Source organism: Pinus tabuliformis, chromosome Q, assembly GCF_031772625.1.
Source record: "Pinus tabuliformis cultivar Carrire ecotype Pingquan chromosome Q, CPIR1, whole genome shotgun sequence".
Classification (NCBI taxonomy): Eukaryota; Viridiplantae; Streptophyta; class Pinopsida; order Pinales; family Pinaceae; genus Pinus; species Pinus tabuliformis.
This window is the reverse complement of record NC_142296.1, coordinates 430,268,411-430,287,921: the sequence shown is the minus strand read 5'-3', so window position 1 is coordinate 430,287,921 and position 19,511 is coordinate 430,268,411.

The window sequence follows — 19,511 nt, the reverse complement described above, 5'->3', positions numbered from 1 at the left end:
GTAGCCTCAAATTCTTGGCTGTGTATCTCAGGCCATAGTGGATTGTGCCCCGGAGATATATCAAGATATTCTTAGCAGCAATCCAATGAAAGTTATGAGGCTCGACCATAAATTGACTCAGCATGTTCACAGCGAAGCATATGTCAGTACAGGAGTTTACCAATAACATTAGGGCTCCCACAAGTTTACGATACTCAGAAGGGCTTGTTAATCTGGGCCCAATAGTGCTTCCACGTAGCTTCTTGAAGTTGAGTTCCATCGGAGTAGACATGGACTTGCAATCCACCATCCCACATCTCTCAAGCAGCTTCACAATGTATTTTCCTTGAGAAAGGAAAATCTCACCTGGTTTTTGCTAGACCTCCAGTCCTAGGAAGTAGTGCATCAATCCTAGGTCCTTCATCTCGAATTCAGAAGCCAACTCCCCCTTGCATTGATGAATGAGAGGGTCATCACCTATCAGAAAGAGATCATACACATAAAGGACCAAAATGAAGCCTGTCCTTTTCAACCTTGAAGTATAGGTTCGGGTCAGCATCACTCCTTGTAAATCCCAACTTTAGAAGAAAGCTATCAATCCTCTCATACCAAGCCCTAGGGGCTTGCTTCAACCCATATAGGACTTTCTTCAACCTACATACATGTGTCTTACGATATTGAACTTAAAATCCCTCGGGTTGTTTAACATATATCTACTCTTTAAGCGAGTCATGCAAGAAAGTAGTTTTGACATCCATTTGATGTAGGCTCCAACCTTGCGAGGCAGCAAGGGCTATGATCGAGAGGATGGTGGTATATTGGGAAACTGGTGAAAATATATAATCATAGTCTATTCCTTCCCTTTGATAGAAGCCTCCAACAATGAACCTGGCCTTGAAATTTTCTGCACTCCCATCAGATCCATGTTTTATTTTGTAAAGCCATTTTGAAGTGGCCACTGACTTGTCCTTGGGTCTAGGAACCACATCCTAGACATCATTCTTCATGATCGACTCATATTCCTTGTTCAATGCATCCTTCCAAACTTGGTGTTTCATATATTCTTAGAATGTACATGGCTCAGATTGTGCAATGGTACTCATGGAATCTAAGTACCCTTAGTACATGTTCAGCTTCTTGCTTTCACAAAATGTTCCACTTGTTGCAACATGTCTCTCGACATCTTCAAGAGTATCTTTTGGCCACAAAGGTCTTTTTCTTGAAGTAGAGGGCTCATTCGGAGGTGGATCAATGGGATCCATTGGACCTTCAACATTGAGCATCCCATCAATAGTCAGAGGTTCATCCTGCTTTCCTGCATCATCATCATCATTGTCCTTCCTAGGGATAGGAAGATCTCAAAATTTCCTAAGGGAAGAATCTTCATCAAAAGTGACATCATGACTTATTTCCACTTCTCTTTGACTAGGCACATAAATTATGTATGCTTTCGAAGTTTCACTGTAGCCCACAAACGTTCCTTTATTCCCACATTAATCTAGCTTGTTTCTTTTCTCTTTCGGCACATGAAAATATATGGGCCAACCAAAAAATCTAAAATGAGAAACATTAGGTTTCTTACTGCTGAAAACTTCTCTGAGTGTCCAGAAGTCCAATACTTGATACATGCATCTATTTCGAACATACGTAGCAGTGTTGGCAATTTCTCCCCATAAGAACTTTGGTAGACATTGGTCATGAAGCATGGCACGGGTGGCTTATATGATAGTTAGATTCTTCCTTTTTGCAACACCATTTTGTTTAGGAGTATATGCAGTAATGGTCTCCCTCTTAATTCCAACTCCTCTACAATATTCATTGAATCCATTTCACTCATATTCGGTCCCATTATCGGTCCTCGATATTTTGATCTTCATCCTGTGGTGAAGTAAAATTATAAGTGTGGACACAAACAAATTCCTCTAGCCCGATGATGGGTCTAGCCACAACAGATACATTCTATGGAAGATTTCCTTAGGTTAGAACCAATTAAGAGGGCCTACCTCTTAGTACGCTTATCCCGTTTGATGATGTCCTTGCTTGCTTGCTCCAACTATCTCTCGCTTCCTTCTTCAAGCACCTGAAACAAGTAAACAACAGTAAACAACAACCGTGATAATAGACAAATTGTAATTCAACCTACTTAACAAGTCAAGAAACATTAATCCATGAATATGTAAGATGACAAAACATGTAGGAAATCAATCAATAGTTGCATATATATTGATATCAAAGAGAGATTACAACCATTGTCTTGACGTTGTGGTTCTCCTCTAACAAGACTAGGTTCCTACACACTTATGCTAGCATTCCATGATGGCCTCAATCAACAATAGTTTTAAGGATTTTCCCTTTAGGCTTCACTCGAAACCAAATCACACTTCTCCCTCACACAACTAGATAACTATAATTATGAATAGCTTGTTGTTTACTCCAAACCAAAATAGCACTAGCACACCAACATTAACACTAGCTCGTGCTTGGGAAGAAGGGAGGTTTATATAGGATGAATGGATGGGAGATGGATCCTCTTCTCATGGGATAAGTTCTTATCCCTTGAGGTAGTTCCATAATTATAGGGGAAAGGAGCCCAAACTAACATCCTCGACCCCATCCGGCCAAACCATTTACCAGACTTCTGTTATGAAGCTTCTAGAGCTGGAAGCTTCAGCTCCTAATTTAAAAAACTTTCCATAACAGGACCGGCACGACTAGAACACAGTTCAGTCACTCTGGTCGGTGCTAGGGATATTGTCAATCTTTGCACATCAATGCGGGGAAGACAAAGGTCATTAGCATCGGTCTTGTAAATTGGGCAAGACAGAAGTTTCAAGGGAAATGGTGCAAAAGGGAATTGATCTGCTAATGAATAGGGACACAATGGGAGTTTCTTCATGAAGAGAAAGCATGTGGGGTTCACTGTAGAGGTCCTCCAGGATCAAGGAACGAGGAGTAGAGGGACAGTGACAAAAAATTTTGTAACACTTCCCCGTTTAATTCTCCACCAAGGCTTTGAAAGAGAAGAACCATTTGAACACTTAGTCCTTCTTCTTTAAGAAATATATCCATGTTTTGTAAGAGAATTCATCCACAAAAATAGCATAGTACAAATATCCTCCCAAATATGTTACGGGTAACATACCTGATAGATCAGAATGGACCAATTGAAGAATATTAGTGGTTTGACTTTAACTTGAGGGGAATGGTCCCCTTGTATGTTTTCCAGCTGCACAACCCTAACAAACTCCTTCATGATCTAAGTTGAATTCATGCATACTTGTGACTATCTTCGTGACATCAAGTAAGGCTTTTTTATGAAGGTGACAAAATCTTCGGTGCCATAATTTGGATTGAAGAGAAGTATCACAAGTCATTGCTCCCAATCGACTTCCTCCAAACTAATAGAGACCTTCAACCCTAAATACAAGAGCCAATGCATATTTTGGGTTCCTTTTCCAAACACAAACCTTCCCATCAACCAATGTCACCTTGAAACCTTTATCTTCGATCGCAGAAATAGAGATGAGATTCTTTTTCAAATCGAGTACATACAACACTTTTTGTAAATGAAGGGTTTGACCTTGATTTAAGTGAAGAGTAATAGTCCCAATTCCTTTCACAGGATAAGTTGCATTATCCCCAAGTATAATATCCATATCAGTCTTCTTTTCAATCAAGTTTGAGAGGGCCTCCTTGTACCCAGTGAAGTGCCTTGAGGCAACACTATCAATCAATCAATGATCCAATGTATCTGGAGGAGAGGTGGTGATGAGGGAAGAAATGAGATAAAATTATTTTTTCTTCTCTACAACATTAAATTCTTCATACCAGGAGTTTCTAGAATTATTGCGAGGATGACCATTTCCATTTCAAGCAGCGGAAGCATTCCCCTTTCCTTTGTTGTTGAACCTGTTGTTCTTTTGATTTCCATTACCTTTATAGTTGTTGTTATTGTTGTCATCATCTCTTGGAGTATCCTTCTTGTGAGGGCACTCTCTAGCAAAGTGGCCAAACCTGTTGTAATTGAAGGATCTTCCTTTTCTTCCTTCTTTGAATCTCAGCTTGAACCCTTGACCTTGTCTTCTTGGACCAGCATTGTTTTTCCTTTTAGCATGAGTGGAGAAGGTGGTAGGATTATTTCCATTTGAGGGCTTGTCTCTCTCCATCATCCTTATTTCTTCTTGATTTCATCTAGCCAATAATTCATCAAATCCTGGAATCATGTCATTGTTGAGGATGGTAGTGCTAAAAACATCCCATTCTCTTGTAAGACATCAAAGTTCAATAAGAGTGAGCTCCCTGTCACCAATAACTTCTCCAATATATAGGAGATCATCCTTGATTTCGGTAATCCTCATGAAGTAGGATTAAATGGATTATCCTCTAACCATATTGATGTCTTTCAATTTGTTCTTAGGAAAGAGAACTTAATTTGCATTATTTACTTTGAACATCCCGACGAGCTTGTCATACATATCCTTAGATGTTTCCAAATCAGAAATATAGACAACCAAAGGCTTGTGAATAGAATCAACAATAATTTTCTTAGCTTTAACCTCACCTTTCTTGTACTTGGTTTGTGCAGTTACGGATGCATTTGAAGGAGGCTCCATTATTCTTCCTTTGACATAGTCCATATCATAATTTTCTTCTGAAGTCAAATCTAGAGACATTTTCCATGCATGATAGTCGGATTTTTCCTTAAGCTTGTCCTCATATTTGAAGTAAGATGTAGTTGTCATTGGGACTAGTTCCAAGTCCTTGTCCAATGAATTCCCTTAGTGATTGATTTTCCTCACTCTTGCTAGGGCTTTGTCTTCACCTAAGCTCCAATATCATGTTAATTTTAGATAACAATAGTATGGTGTATTCTTAGCACAATTTACTTCAATGTTCCTTTAGAAACCCAATGGAAATTTCCAATTATTTCCAGTAGCAATCACATTAACTTAATCACATTGACAGTAAATGCAGATAGAACATAAAAACATATGCAAAAAATAAGCCAAGACAAGAGAACACAAAATTTGGTGGATTCCAAGGGAAAATCCCAATGTGGGGAAAACCCTTTGATTAAATATTCTTATTATTATTCAAAAGTACAACAGGGAGAGAGTACATAGATCAAATTCACTTGCCCAATACACAGTCAAAACAACCCTGTCAAAATCATCAGTCAACTACAGCCCTAACTAGAAAGTCAATGCTGGTCAAATCAACAAAAAAACTTCTCCATTGCATCTCAGTCAAAGGTAGTCAACTCAGCCTCCAAGAAGGGTTAATGTCAACCTAAAACAGTCCACCCAGTCTCAGTCAAACTCGGTCAAACTTCAATCAATGTTGCAGTCAAATAGGTCTACAGTCAACGCAGGTCAAACTGCCCCAAATACCTCAATTTTTGTGCTAGCAAGTATGGCCTCAAGAAATAGAAATTTTTCCCAAGTGAATGTAATCAAAACATGTCAAACTATCCTTGGTCAACTCTGGTCTGCAATCTAGAATTTTGGCCTGCTCTTTATGTCTAAAATTTTTGGCATGCTTGCCACATGTGTGAGAGAGAGAAAAGATCCTGAGTTGTACGAACCAATCTGATGTGGAGAGAGAAGGATGTGTGAGTGAGTGATGTCCAAATGAGGAGATAGAGGTCACTCCTATTTATACAATTCATTGTGGGTGAGGAGACACATCCATTGGGCTTCTTGAGCCTACATTTGACTGAGGTCGACCTTGATAATTTGTACATAAGAAAGAATAAATTCAAATTTCCATTTCTGCTTGTCTGAATGAGATGAGATGATATTTATATCAAACTTGGACCTCTCTAAAAGGGGAATACAATGCAATAATCATCTCCATCATATGAGTTGTCCCAAGGTGGAATTTGGCCCTAGTTACCAATTTTAACACTCTTAGACTTCCACTTATTTGTCTTTATATTGATTACAACATTACATCATAAATTCCACATCATCATGTGATAAATATGTGACATGTCACTATCTTTGATGACAGGAACTAATAGTGACTGATGATATGGAATTTCTTCAGTGGTGACATGGTTTTCACTTGTGTATTCATTCTTCATGAAACTTTGATCATTAATGTCTTCACCCTCCAAAGGGTCTTTGATCTAATAAACAATTTAGGGTTCTTTGATCGTCAAGATTTACCTGCGTTATTTATTCTTTCAATGCTTCCTTTTTTATTCTCTTTTCCCAATATTCCTCATGTGCGCTTGCCATGTTGTTCTTGAAATACGTGTATTTGCAATCACTCATGACAAGAAACCATCAACCCAAACATATCCTATTCTACCATGCTTTATGCATATTTGTGTTCATGCCTTATCAGTGTGCCTAAAAGAGACAGGGAGAGCCTTGCTCACTTCGAAAGGATGAAGGGCTAAGAGTTGGAGGCTTAAGGGCTTCGTCATGCGCTCATGCACTCGAGAGAAATAGGTAGTCAAGGCAGGGCGCATGGCACAAGTCCGAAGGATGAAGGGGAAGGCTTCAAGCTTCCCAAGTGCATTGTGCACTCAAGGGAGAAAATAGGGTGCATGGCACACTCCGTAAGGTTGAAGGATGAAGGTTTCTCACTTTTGGTATGCGCTCATGTGCTCAAGAGGCTCAAGAGGGTGCATGGCACAAGTATGAAAGTTGAAGGGTGAAGCTTCGTGCCTTCAGAGTGTGACCATGCGCTCAAGGAGTAAGGAGGGTGCATGGCACATTGTGGAAGCATGAAAGGTTGAGATTAAGGCCTTTGGTGTGTGCTCATGCACTCAAGGAGGGTGCATTCCTTGGGGTCGAACAAGTGCGCTCAAAGGAAGAATTAGTTTCTTAAAGGGCGCAGTTTGGAAGAAGGAAGGGGAAAGGGCTTAAGGAGTGTGCTTTGCGCTCTTGGAGGTTTCATGGTGCACTTCTGAAAAATTAAGGACTTCCTATCAAGGATTGAGTGTGCTTTTACGCTCCTAACCTCAGTGGACTCATTTTGCAACCAAAATTTGTCTAAGTTTGGGATATAGGGAAATGGATGAACATGATGAGTTTAGACAGAAAACTATATATGACACATACCAACTCATTGAGAAAACTTATACAAGCTTACATAATGATAATTATACATCAAAATTCCACTTTTCATGCATTCCCAAAGTGTAACGGGTGAAGTGTGTGCGACTACGACCAAAAAGTGTCGTTTTACCACAAAGAAGATGTTACGATCATTAAATGCACTTAAGATGTTATAATCACTGCAACTACACTTGAGAACATTCCAGAATACTTGAAACACATGGAATAACATGGGATTGCACTTAACAATTAAGGTGACACTTGATACGATGGTGAAGTAGGCTCCAAAATTTGAATGTAGTGAAATTTTTGGAGGGTGTTGTAGAACCAACAACACCAGCATTATGGCATCATGTTGCCTCATTTACCTTGGCAGCCCAATGATGAAGTCCATGGAAATGACTTCTCACTTTCATTTAGGAATGGGGATTAGCTATAGAAATCTCGCTGGATGTTTCAACTCCACCTTTACTTTTTGGAATTCCAAGCATTTGTCAATGTACTCAACCACATCATTTTTCATTTTTGCCCAATAATATGCCTTGTTATGGGTTGTTATCATTTTTTGATAACCAGGATGACTAGAATATGGTCTTCTCTGAAATTCATTGGATATGAGCTTCTTCAAGTCACTGTACTCGGAGTTTCCTTGGGGTTGGTCAAGCTTTGGGCCACCCTAGCCCATTGAGTGCTCTACCTCGGGCCATATTATACGCACGCTCTACTGAAATAGATTTCGCGGAAAACCAGCTATATCCGATCTTGGTTGGGTTATTTCGACCAAGTCTGCACGCAAATGAGAGAGATTTCGCTCACTTCTTTCTCGAGTGGAAGAAGGACCCGGAGGACCCGTTAGGGGGCTCACTATTCATATGGTGAGGGCGCTTTCCTGTCATCAGGGAAGGTCCCGGAGGGGCTTGCGCTTCCTAGTGCAAGGACCCGACAAGGGGCTCGACTGATAAGGAGAGGAATATGGCTCATATCATTATGCATACAAGGAATATACAACCTTCCTTTGAATTTTAGCAGTCCATCCTCCATAAGAGATAAATTCTTTCTCAATGCCCCTTTAGGCTCTTGTTGCAAGTGTTCTTTCATTTGTTGATAGTGTTCATCCTAAAGCATTTTTTCTTTAATCTTTTCTCGAATGTCAAAATTGAAATAAATTATAGCTTCTACATGAGCTACCGATCACCTTATATATTTGAGCACATCAACTACCGTTTTTTCCTTACCCCTGATGTATTTGGTTTCAGAATCAAAATTGTTGATCAATGTTATCCATCTTTCCTGCCTAGCTTTCAACTTGGGATGATCAAACAAATACCTCATCCCTCCATGGGCTAACATTAATACAAATTTCCTCCAAAGGAGGTAATGCCTCCACATATTCAATGCGTGAAGTATCACTGCCAATTTTAGATCATGGGTAACATAATTTTTCTCATGCTTGTTTAGATATCTAGATTCATAGTAGATCACTTTCCCTTCTTGCATAAGGACTACACCAAGCCCTTCCTTGCGACATCTATGCACACCACAAAATATTTATCTGGATCTTCTATCCTTAGTATCAGTGCATGTGTGAGCAAGTATTTCAATTGCTCAAAGATGGCTTGAAATTCTAGTGTCCACTGGAACTTATTTCCTTTATTTTATAGTGTTGTAATCGGATGCCCAATATTTGTGAAATTTAAAAGGAAGTAATAGCTGGCCAATCCCATAAAGGATATTACATCTGTCGCATTCTACGAATCAAGCCACTCCAAAATGGCTTTAATCTTCTCTGGATGTATTGTTTCTCCTTCTTTAGAGAAAATATGTCCCAAATACTGCACCTATGACTAGACAAATTCACACTTGTTGAGTTTTGCATAGAGATTGTGCTCTCTCAGCATTTGCAACACAACTGATAAATGTTTTTCATGCTCCTCCTTGGTTTTTGAAGAGACCACGATGTCATCAACAAAATCCAATACAAATTTATCCAAATATGGACTAAGCACATTATTCATTAAACACATGAATGTTGTTGGGGTGGTTATGAGCCTAAATGACACAAATATGAATTCACAGTGTTTGTACCTAGTTCTAAACATTGTTTTATGAATATATTCATTATTGATGTGTATTTGATGGTACCCAAACATCAAACCAATCTTTGATAAGACTACAACCCCTCTTAGTTGATCAAAGAAATCATCAATCCTTGGTAGAGTATGTTTGTTCTTGATTGTGGCATCAATGTGCCATCTTTCTTCTTCACGAATAATACCATTTCTCCCTAGGGTGATACAATGGCCTTGATATAACCTTTGTCCAACATTTCTTTTAGTTGTGGCTTCATCTCTACTAGTTCTAGTGTACTCATTCGATGTAGAGCTTTGGATATAGGAGTTGATCCCACTAACAACTCAATTTAAAAATCAGTTTCCCTCCTTGGCAACAATCCCAAGATTTCTTTAGGGAACATATCACTAAAATGTTTTATGTTTAGGTGCTCTTCCACTCTATCATTATCAACCTCAAATTCGCTAGTCACTTAAACAAAAATACACATCCCTTTATGTCGTACATTTTCAAGTGCAGTGTGATGATTTTTCTGACTATCATTAGCTTGACTTCCCTTGAAGTATCATTATTTCCCTATTTTCATTAAGGTGTTCAATTGAATTGATGAAGCAACTGACTTTTTTCTTGTGCCTTTCCATCCAGTCCATGTCGATTAATACATCATATGATCCTAATGGTAGCAAGTTCAAGTCAATTTTCATGGGAATATTATCCATTACAATTGGACATGACTTTAGAACATGCTCAACTCACTTGTGAGTCCTGGCGACTAGTTGAACCTAATGATCAGTGTTGTCATTGATGTTAACGCAAGCAGCACCAAGGGCTACCCCGATCTTGCATTAGAATTTTGACTTGAAAACTCATTCTATTCTCAGTCAAGGATCTTCTAAATCGATTCTACTCATTGAGATGTTTCCATTGATATATGGCATGCCACGTAGTTCTTCATAGTTTGAGAGATATTCGTGTTTGAAGTTAGTATCCCCAATTAGTGGGCTAAACCCCTAGGGGGTTGTGGCATGGCACTCAACATTGGTTGTGGTCATTGAATAGTCAATAATTAATAATTTTGCTATGCTCCTAAAATCCCTCCAACGGTCACTTTTTGAGGACCCTCTCAACTCAAGATATTTCTATAAATAGTGACCCTCATATCCTCCTCTAACAAGCACTTTTCAACAAACTAGCTTGTGAGAAGATCTTTGTAATTTTTCAGCCCTCATGAGCTTCTAACGCATGATCAATTTCAAGGAGTTTAAGGTTTCGTTGAGGTCTAGTTAGGGCACAAAATTATGATCAATTTTGAAGGTATGTTTTGAAGCATGTTTAAAGCCTTGGATTCTAGGATTTCGCTGCTTCAAATAGGTCATCGTGGAATTTTCTCTATAATTTTTTTCTACAAAGATCAAAAGCTGAAATTAAAACCCATTTGAGCTAAAATATTGATGAACCTCATGACCAAATTTCAGATCTTGGTTCGCTATATTTGCGGAGATATGATCTGAGGAAGATAGGGTTTTTGCAGGATCTTGAATTCCATGTCAAACAGGTGACCTTGGGAAAATCGTCATAACTTTCTCTCTGGGCATTGGATTCAAATTTTGTAAATAGTGACAGAAATAGGACGGATTGTAGATTGTTGGGTATTGTTTTCAGTGCCGAAAGTCAAAACACTGACACATGCCACTTTGTACAAGTTCGCTCTACTGAACAATTCTATAATTAGGCCATCGTGGGAGATTGGGCATAACTCTTTCTTGAAGAATCTAATATTGATCATACATGTGGGGTTGGAAATAGGACTAATAGGGCTACCATAGGGAGAAAATTCAGACTTTGGAGATCCAAAATTACATAGATACAACATGTTCAAAATCGAGCTCCTAGAAGGCAAGAAAAATTATGCATTCAAGGATCACTGCAGTAAGGACCACACATCAATAGGCAAGGGTAAGTATGCTACAAAATGGTATGTATGATTAGTGTTTGCATTTGAATTTTGAGTATCATCTCTGACATGTGTTTTTGCAGGAAAACGTAAGTATCTTGTTTTGTATTTGTTTTGGTCTTACTTGTTATTGCATGTGCAGGAAGGATGACACTTTAGAACAAATCAGACACATACTAGAAGGACATGCAGTGCCAAAGTACCATGACTTGAAGCAAGAAAAACAGTAACTCAGTAAGATGAAAGTCATCCAAGAAACAATTTCGAGTCAAGTGTCAATTCTTGTCAAAAATCCAATGTTGTAAAAGAGTCATCATTGTAAATTTGTAAAAGAGTCAATCTATCTAGACTCGAAGAGGCATTGTTGGGAGGTATAGGAGTCATTTTTGGGATGATTTCATGGTTGGGTTGCAGGTCATAGTGTGATTGGGTGTTCGGTCAAGTACAAGAAAATCATTGTAAATCATATTGTATTGTGGATAATTTGTCCCTGGTACAGGAATCCACACTCTTGTCTCACTTCTGATCATTATAGGGTGGCGCAGAGGTGCTAGGAAGATGCATGAATTAACCTACAGGTTGGAGCCTATGAACACTTCAAGATGGTAGGTTGGTCTAGGATGTTGGGGCATCCATTCAGATGACTACTCAAGAAACCAGGGTGTTGGGGCTTCCTTCCAGTGGGAGCTGGAGAAGAATTATTTTCTAGAATTCTAGGAAGTTGTAACTTTCATTTCATTTGGGGCTAAAGATTAAAGAATTTATTAGAAAAGTGGTCGGTGTTTTTTGACCCAGAGGGGGTTTTCCACCTAAAATACTTCTTCTTATTGTCTATTTTTTTTACTGTTGTTACTGGATCAACATTAATAATAATTGAATATTAACTAATGCTCCGAAAAGATTTAAAAGTGCTCATTTCTAAGGAATATTGATTCACCCCCCCCCCCCCCCCCCACCTGACAGCATTTCCAACAATTGGAATCAAAGATTGGTTCCTTCAATAGGAGTCTAACAATTGGAAGGAGATCATGGAATACAAAAGGAATAGAGTTCCTTTGTTCAATGGAAATAACTATGCACTTTGGAGTGGAATAATGCTGGTTCATTTGTTGGCACAAGGATATGAAGAATGGGAAATCGTTGAAAAAGGCTTCACATTGACCCCAGATGAACAAGGTAATAAAAATATGGTATATGATGCAAAGGCTAAAGATCTTATTATCAATGGACTTATCAAATCTGTCTATCTTAAGGTATTGAGTTCCAAAACTGCTAAAGACGTATGGGGCAAGCTTGAGAATATATATGCAGGTGACTCACAGGTGAAAAAAGCAAAGCTTCAAATTTTAAGGGAAAAAATTGAGCAACTCAGAATAAAGGAAGATGAAGATATTGATGCATACTTTCAGTTTGTTTATGAAACAAAAAAATACATTGGAATGTTTGGGAGAACCTGTCGACACAAAAATTGTTGTCTGAAAGATCCTCATAACCTTGCCAGCAAGATTCAACCCAAAGGTATTTGTCTTGGAAGATAAATCAAATATGACCAATATCAACATAGATGAATTACATGGAATTCTTATGGCATATGAAATGAGGATTGAAGAGGAGAATGGCACATCTCACTTAGAAACAATATTTTCCACATCTAAGAAGACTAGTAAGGACAAGCAGACTCTGAAAGCAAAAACTTGTAGTTGTAAGGATGAAGAAAAGGAATAAGATGAAGAAGACTTTTCAGATAAATAATTTACCTACTTCACATAGAAAATGAGAACAGGTACGAGAAAATTCAAAGGTAAAATTCCATTAATATGTTTTGATTGTGGCGAGATTGGGCATTTTGCAGCCAAGTGTCCTCACAAAAATGAGGTTGTTACGAAGGGAAAGAAAGGTCCTAGGAAGTACAACAAGCAAGGCAAGAAGAAATGGTTTAAGAAGAGTTTCTTCTCCAAAGAAGATAGCTCCTCATCTGATGAAGACAATGATAACGAAGAAGAAATCAACAAAAGAGTATTGTTTATGGCCAAGCACAATAAGCAAGAGGCATCTGACGAAGAAGGAGAAGAAGAGATGACTGAGGTTGAATTTCAAAATGAAGTGATCAGGGTTATCAAAGAGCTCAAGGCCGAGAAGAATCACGTCAACACTCTTGAAGACGAATTAAAGACAGAAAGGGAACAGGTCCTAAATCTTAAAATCAAGGTTTAAGAATACAAATGAATTGAAGAATCGCTTAGGAAAGAATTAAAGGAAAGAAACAAGGAAAGAGAGGCATTGGAAGCTGAAACAGTCTCTCTATGAAAGGAAGTGAAAAAAGGAAAAACTCTTCAAAACCACGCCAACATCTCAAAGGCATTTGAAGAACTCATCAGAAATCAGCAATCATGCAGTGACAAGAGTGGCCTTGGTTACAAAGAAAAATCCGAAAAGGAGTCAAGTCCTTCTATGCTAACAAAAGAAGATGGATATGCAAAATCTACCAAGTAGGTAGATCTCTCAGCTAAATCAAGACTCACAGGAATAACCATGGAAAACAATTCCTTGAAGAATATTTCCTCCCAGATCATTGTTATTCATGTGGAAGGTTTGGACATAAAGCTGTAGAATGTCGCATGTATGTTTGGAATGAATATAGTTCCAAGAGATCTTTCAGAAACGGATATTCCAAAACTCAGCAAAATATCAATATAATTGAGCATTTGAGAGATGATGTTGAATGTTACAAATGAAACAATTTTGGACATTTGGCTGAACATTGCAGCTTTGAAGCTCTTCAAAGGAATTCTTGCAAGATCAAAATGAACAAGTATGGAAAAAGAAGACTGAAAAATGTGTTATCGCTCTAAAGTCTCAAAGAAACAGAAATTTTTGGTATGTTGACAGTGGTTTCTCAATGCATATGCCTGGAGATAAAAATAAGTTCATATCCTTGATGGAAAATAAGGATGGAACAATGTCTTTTGAAAATGACGAGTCTTCAAATGTCATAGGAGAAGGTACGGTCACACTTGGAAGTAAGGATGGATTAGCAAAGGATGTGATGTTGGTTGAAAATATGAATCACAACCTGCTCAGTGTTGTACAGATGTGTGATCAAGGACACGCGATGCTATTCAACTCTAAGAAATGTGAAATTAGGATAGGAAAAATTGGAAAAATTGTGGCTACAACAAGCAGAGCTCCAAATGACATATACATTTTGGAAGAAATGCCTAAAGGGTGGCTTTTTCAAAAGAAGATGAAATTTTTTTATGGCACAAACGAATGGGACATATAAATTTCGACAATTTGGTCAAGATCAGCAAAAAGGAAGCAGTAAGAGAAATGCCTAAAATTTCAAAACCAACCAATATGATATGTGAATCTTGTCGACACTGCAAATAGACAAAAGTTGAGTTCGAGGCAAAGGAACTCTTTGTGTCACATTCATTGGAATTAATACATGTTGATCTATATGGTCCTATGAGAAAAAAAGGTTTAGATGGTGAATTATACTATATGCTAATGATAGATGATTACACTAGAATGACAGTCGTTAGTTTCTGAAATAAAAAATTCGAGCCATTCAAATGTTTCAAAATCTACAAGGAAGTGGTCAAAAATGAAACCAATTTGAATATAAAATCCCTTAGATCAGATAATGGCGGAGAATTCACGTCCAAAGCATTTCAGTAATACTGTGATGAAAATGGAATAAAAAGGAAATTCTCAACAGCCAGAACACCACAACAGAATGGTGTTGTTGAAAGAAAAAACATAATCGTACAGGAAATGGCTAGAACAATGTTAAATGACTCAAAATTAGATGATATATTTTGGGTTCAAGCAATCAATACAGTCATATTCATTATAAACAGAAGTATGCTAGGGAACAATTGTAACATGACTTTGTACGACCTATGGAAGGGAAGATCGGCTAACGTTAAATACTTCAAAATATTTGGGGTTGGAAATAATACTGAGACGGGGGTGAATCAGTATTATAAGATCAATAATTTTTCATTTCCAAACCAGATTTATATACGCTACTTCTGTGAAGTGAACCAGCGTGTACACACTATTGTGATTGGTGAAACCAGTGTATACCCAGAGAACTTGTGATTTAGTTAATTTATCATGTGTTGATCTATAACCAGTGCATTAGTAACTTATTAAACAGTGCAGTAAAAACAAAATAAACCATCACACATAAGGAACACACATGAACACCAAGATTTTAGGTGGAAACCCAATGTGAGTGAAAACCACCTGTAATTGTCATCTCTGTTTTCTTTTAATAATAAGAAAATATGTTTACAGTCTTGTACTGGTGCAGACTCATACCAGTATGCAGGTACCCACCTGCAGAAGGCTACAACCTTATCTCGTTTTCCAGCTCCTACTGGAAGGGAGCTACAACCCTCTAGCTCTTTTACTAGCCAATGTGTTTACTAGTACGTAGGCGTCGGCCTATAGAAGGCTACGACCTTCTCTCTTCCTCCAGGGACCATGTTTCATAAATTTTCAGACTGGATGCTCTTGGTACACATCAATACGCATGAAGGCCTCATTTCATCAAATTTTCATACTTCACCCATCAGAAACTTTGAAATTCAAACTGCATCAACCAACAATCAGTTAAGTTAAACAATCATATCATTGTCACCAAAACACTGTGCTGAACCCAAAAAACTACATCATCATTCAGAACCAGCTGCAACCTCAAAAATCATGCATCAGAATGTATACGCTACTTTACTAAACCCAACCTGCGTGTATACACTACTTCCTTTAATCAAACCTGCATATACCTTCAAAACTACTGAAACATAAAACTTCTTAATCAAGTTTGTACCAACCAGCAATATACTGAACATCTACTGTCAATTTACAGAGCTTTACATAGGCAGTAGCAAAGATCACCCTTCTCACTTATACAATCAATCAATCAAATATCAAACTCCTTATGCATTCAGTTTTACATTCAAATCTAAGAAGACTTCATTGACAAATAGCAGTAAAAAAATAAAACTGATCAGATAGATCAGTCAAATCTAAAGAATAGGCTTTTCTTCTATATACGCTACTTGGAAGAGTAGAACCTGTGTGTACACACGCTTTTACCGAGATGAACTAGCGTATAGATCTACAAATATTAACTCATGACGTCGTTGTTATTTCGGAGTTCAGACAAACCCATATCGTGACATTTAAAGAATAAAACAGGTGTACATAATCAAATCTAGCCCAACCAATATCAGATCATTCAATGATAAGTCATTTCAGGTCTCGTGATCCTGATCCAACATTAAATTCAAGGTGCATACAATATTTCAGATCAAATCACCAGCATAGCCCCTGCAACATAAAATATACTTCAGATAGAAGTATTCCTTAGAAACTCTTTTCACTTGCACACCTTGGCCTAATGATCTTCTCCTCCTTATATAGTTTTTGGCCTTTCTCAATACCTCGGACCAAAACCACTTAGGACCCGTGGTATTCTTGGGCGAGATCAAATAGTCGTTACTCTGCTCAATACTGTGGGCTAATACCATGGTATTGACCCCTGGTATTCTCTACTCTTGAAATTCCTTTATTTTCCAACCTGTATGCGCTTTTCCTCTTGCAGGAGTGTGTGTATATGTACACACACTTTTTATTCTATGGACCTGCGTGTATACGTTGTTTTGACTAAGTGGACCTGTGTATACATCTTAAACTACTTTTCACCATCCTTTACCTTCAACTTCTTCATTATTATTAGTAGACTTTAGTTACATCGTCTTGTTCTTCTGTACCAATGCCCTATTACATCTGAATGGATCTGCTACACTGTGGATTGCCTTTCATAAAAACTAAACTGACATGTGAGTGAGTTGCCATAAAGGACAACACTTGTATCATAATGCCAACATTTGGAAGTAAATGCTACATCAAAAGAGAAGACCAAAAATTGGGCAAGTTCAATTCTCGTGTTGACGAATGAATTTTCATTGGTTATTCACACAAAAGAAAGGCTTATAGATGCTACAATTGAGGCGAAAACAAACAGTTGAAAGCATAAATGTTACTTTTGACAAATATTGTGTTCTAAAGGATAACAATGAGATCGTCTGTGAGGGGATTGAGGTATAATTTGTGGAGGATAAAGAAGAAGCTCTAGAGCAAGACCAATTAAATAAGGAAACAACAGTAAACCAAGAGGAAATAAGAAATGATCAGCAGGATGTACAAGAAACTTCTCCAAAAGTTTTAAAAGAATGGTGTCAAAAGAATCATCCGTCAAATCAAATCATCGGCAATATAAATGAAGGAATTAGAACCAGAAGAAGTCGACAGCTTCGTTCATCACAGCAATCCCACCTTGCTCTTTTAGCAACTTTTGAGCCTAACAATTTTGAGGAAGCTAGTCAAGATGAACATTGGGTTGCAGCTATGAATGAAGAACTGGATCAAATTGAGAAGAACAACACTTGAGAATTGGTTCCACGAACAAAGGATAAAAATGTTATTGGAACTAAATGGGTCTTCATAAACAAATTGAATGGGGATAGATAGGTTACCAAGAATAAGGCAAGATTAGTCTACAAAGGATATGCACAAGTAGAAGGGATTGATTTTGAAGAAACATTTGCTCCCATTGCCAGAATTGAATCTATCAGGATGTTTCTCGCTTATGCATGCTCAAGAAAAATCAAGGTGTACCAAATGTATGTTAAGTCAGCCTTCCTAAATGGTGAAATGGAAGAAGTTTACATTGAACAACCTGAAGTATTTCTGCTCTCTGACAAGGAAGGCTACATCTGCAGATTAAAGAAGGCACTATATGGTCTCAAACAAGCTCCTAGAGCTTGGTATGCTCGTCTTGAAGGATATCTACATCAACCGGGATTCAAAAAAGGAAGCAATTACAATAATATCTATGTGGAAGTGCATCAAGATAACCTAACAATTATCAAGGTATATGTGGATGATATAATATTTGGAAGGAATGATAACATATTAAGTAAAAACTTTGACACAAATATGCAAAGTGAGTTTGAAATGTCTCTACTTGGCGAGCTGACATACTTTTTAGGGCTTCAGATATCTTAGCAGGATAAAGGAATATATATATATATATCAAACCAAGTACATCAAGGAAATGCTCAAGAAATTCAAGATGGAAGATTGCAAGCCTCTCCTTACCCCAATGGTAATAGGTTGCAAGTTAAGTTTAGAATATTCGTCAAAGGATGTGGACCAAAGGTTGTACAGATCTATGATTGGCAGTCATATATATGTGACAACTTCTAGCGAGATGTAATGCGGGCAGTTGGACAAGTAGAAAGACTCCAATCAGCACCAAAAGAATCTCATATTATTGACGTCAAATAATTCTTCAATATCTTAAGGGCACATCAGAATATGGTTTATGGTATCCCAAAGTAAATGATCTAGTTATCCAAGCTTATACAGATGCAGATTGGGCGAGAAATGTTGATGATTGAAAGAGTACCAGTGGAGCAACATTCTATCTACGTGGTTGCCTTGTTTCATGGTTAAGTAAAAAGAAGTCTTCAATCTCATTATCTACATCAGAAGCAGAATATATCACGGCAGTAGCTTGTTGTACTCAAGTTCTATGGATGAAGCAAACTTTAGAAGATATTCAAGTCAAGTTTAAAGAGCCTATTCCCATATTCTGCGATAACACTAGTTCCATCAGTATCTCCAAGAATCCTATGATGCATTCCAAAACAAAGCACATTCCAATCAAATATCATTTCATAAGAGAGCAAGTCGCCGAAAAGAATATCAAGCTTGGATATGTTATCGCAAAGGAACAAATTGCTGACATCTTTACCAAACCATTACCTCATGAAGCATTTAAGTATCTTCGCCAAAAACTTTGGATTCTCCCAAGTTCTCATTAGACTCTTTCTCATATCTAACTAAGTAGAAAGGGGGAGTGGAGGTGTGTAGAGGCCCGCAGGATGACAGTTTGTCAGGGGGAGTTACACTTTTCCATTGATGACAAAGGGGGAGAGAAGGTTGTAGGAAGATGTGTCATGATCGCGGGGGGGGTACTTGTGTTGCCATCAATTCCAAAGGGGGAGATTGTTGATCAGTGGTTATCATTGATGTCAACCCAAGCAGTACCAGGGGCTACCCTGATCTTACATGGAAATTTTGACTTCACAACTCATTCTATTCTGAGTCAAGGATCTTCTAGATGGATTCTACTCGTCGAGATGTTTCTGTTGATATATGGCACACCACATAGTTATTCATAGTTTGAGAGATATTCATGTTTGAAGTTAGTAACCTGAGTTAGTGGGCTAAAACCCAGGGGGTTGTGGCATGGAACTTATCATTGGTTGTAGTCATTGAATAGTAAATAATTAATATTTTTTTATTCTCCTAAAATCCCTCCAACGTTCACTTGTTGAGGACCCTCTCAACTCAAG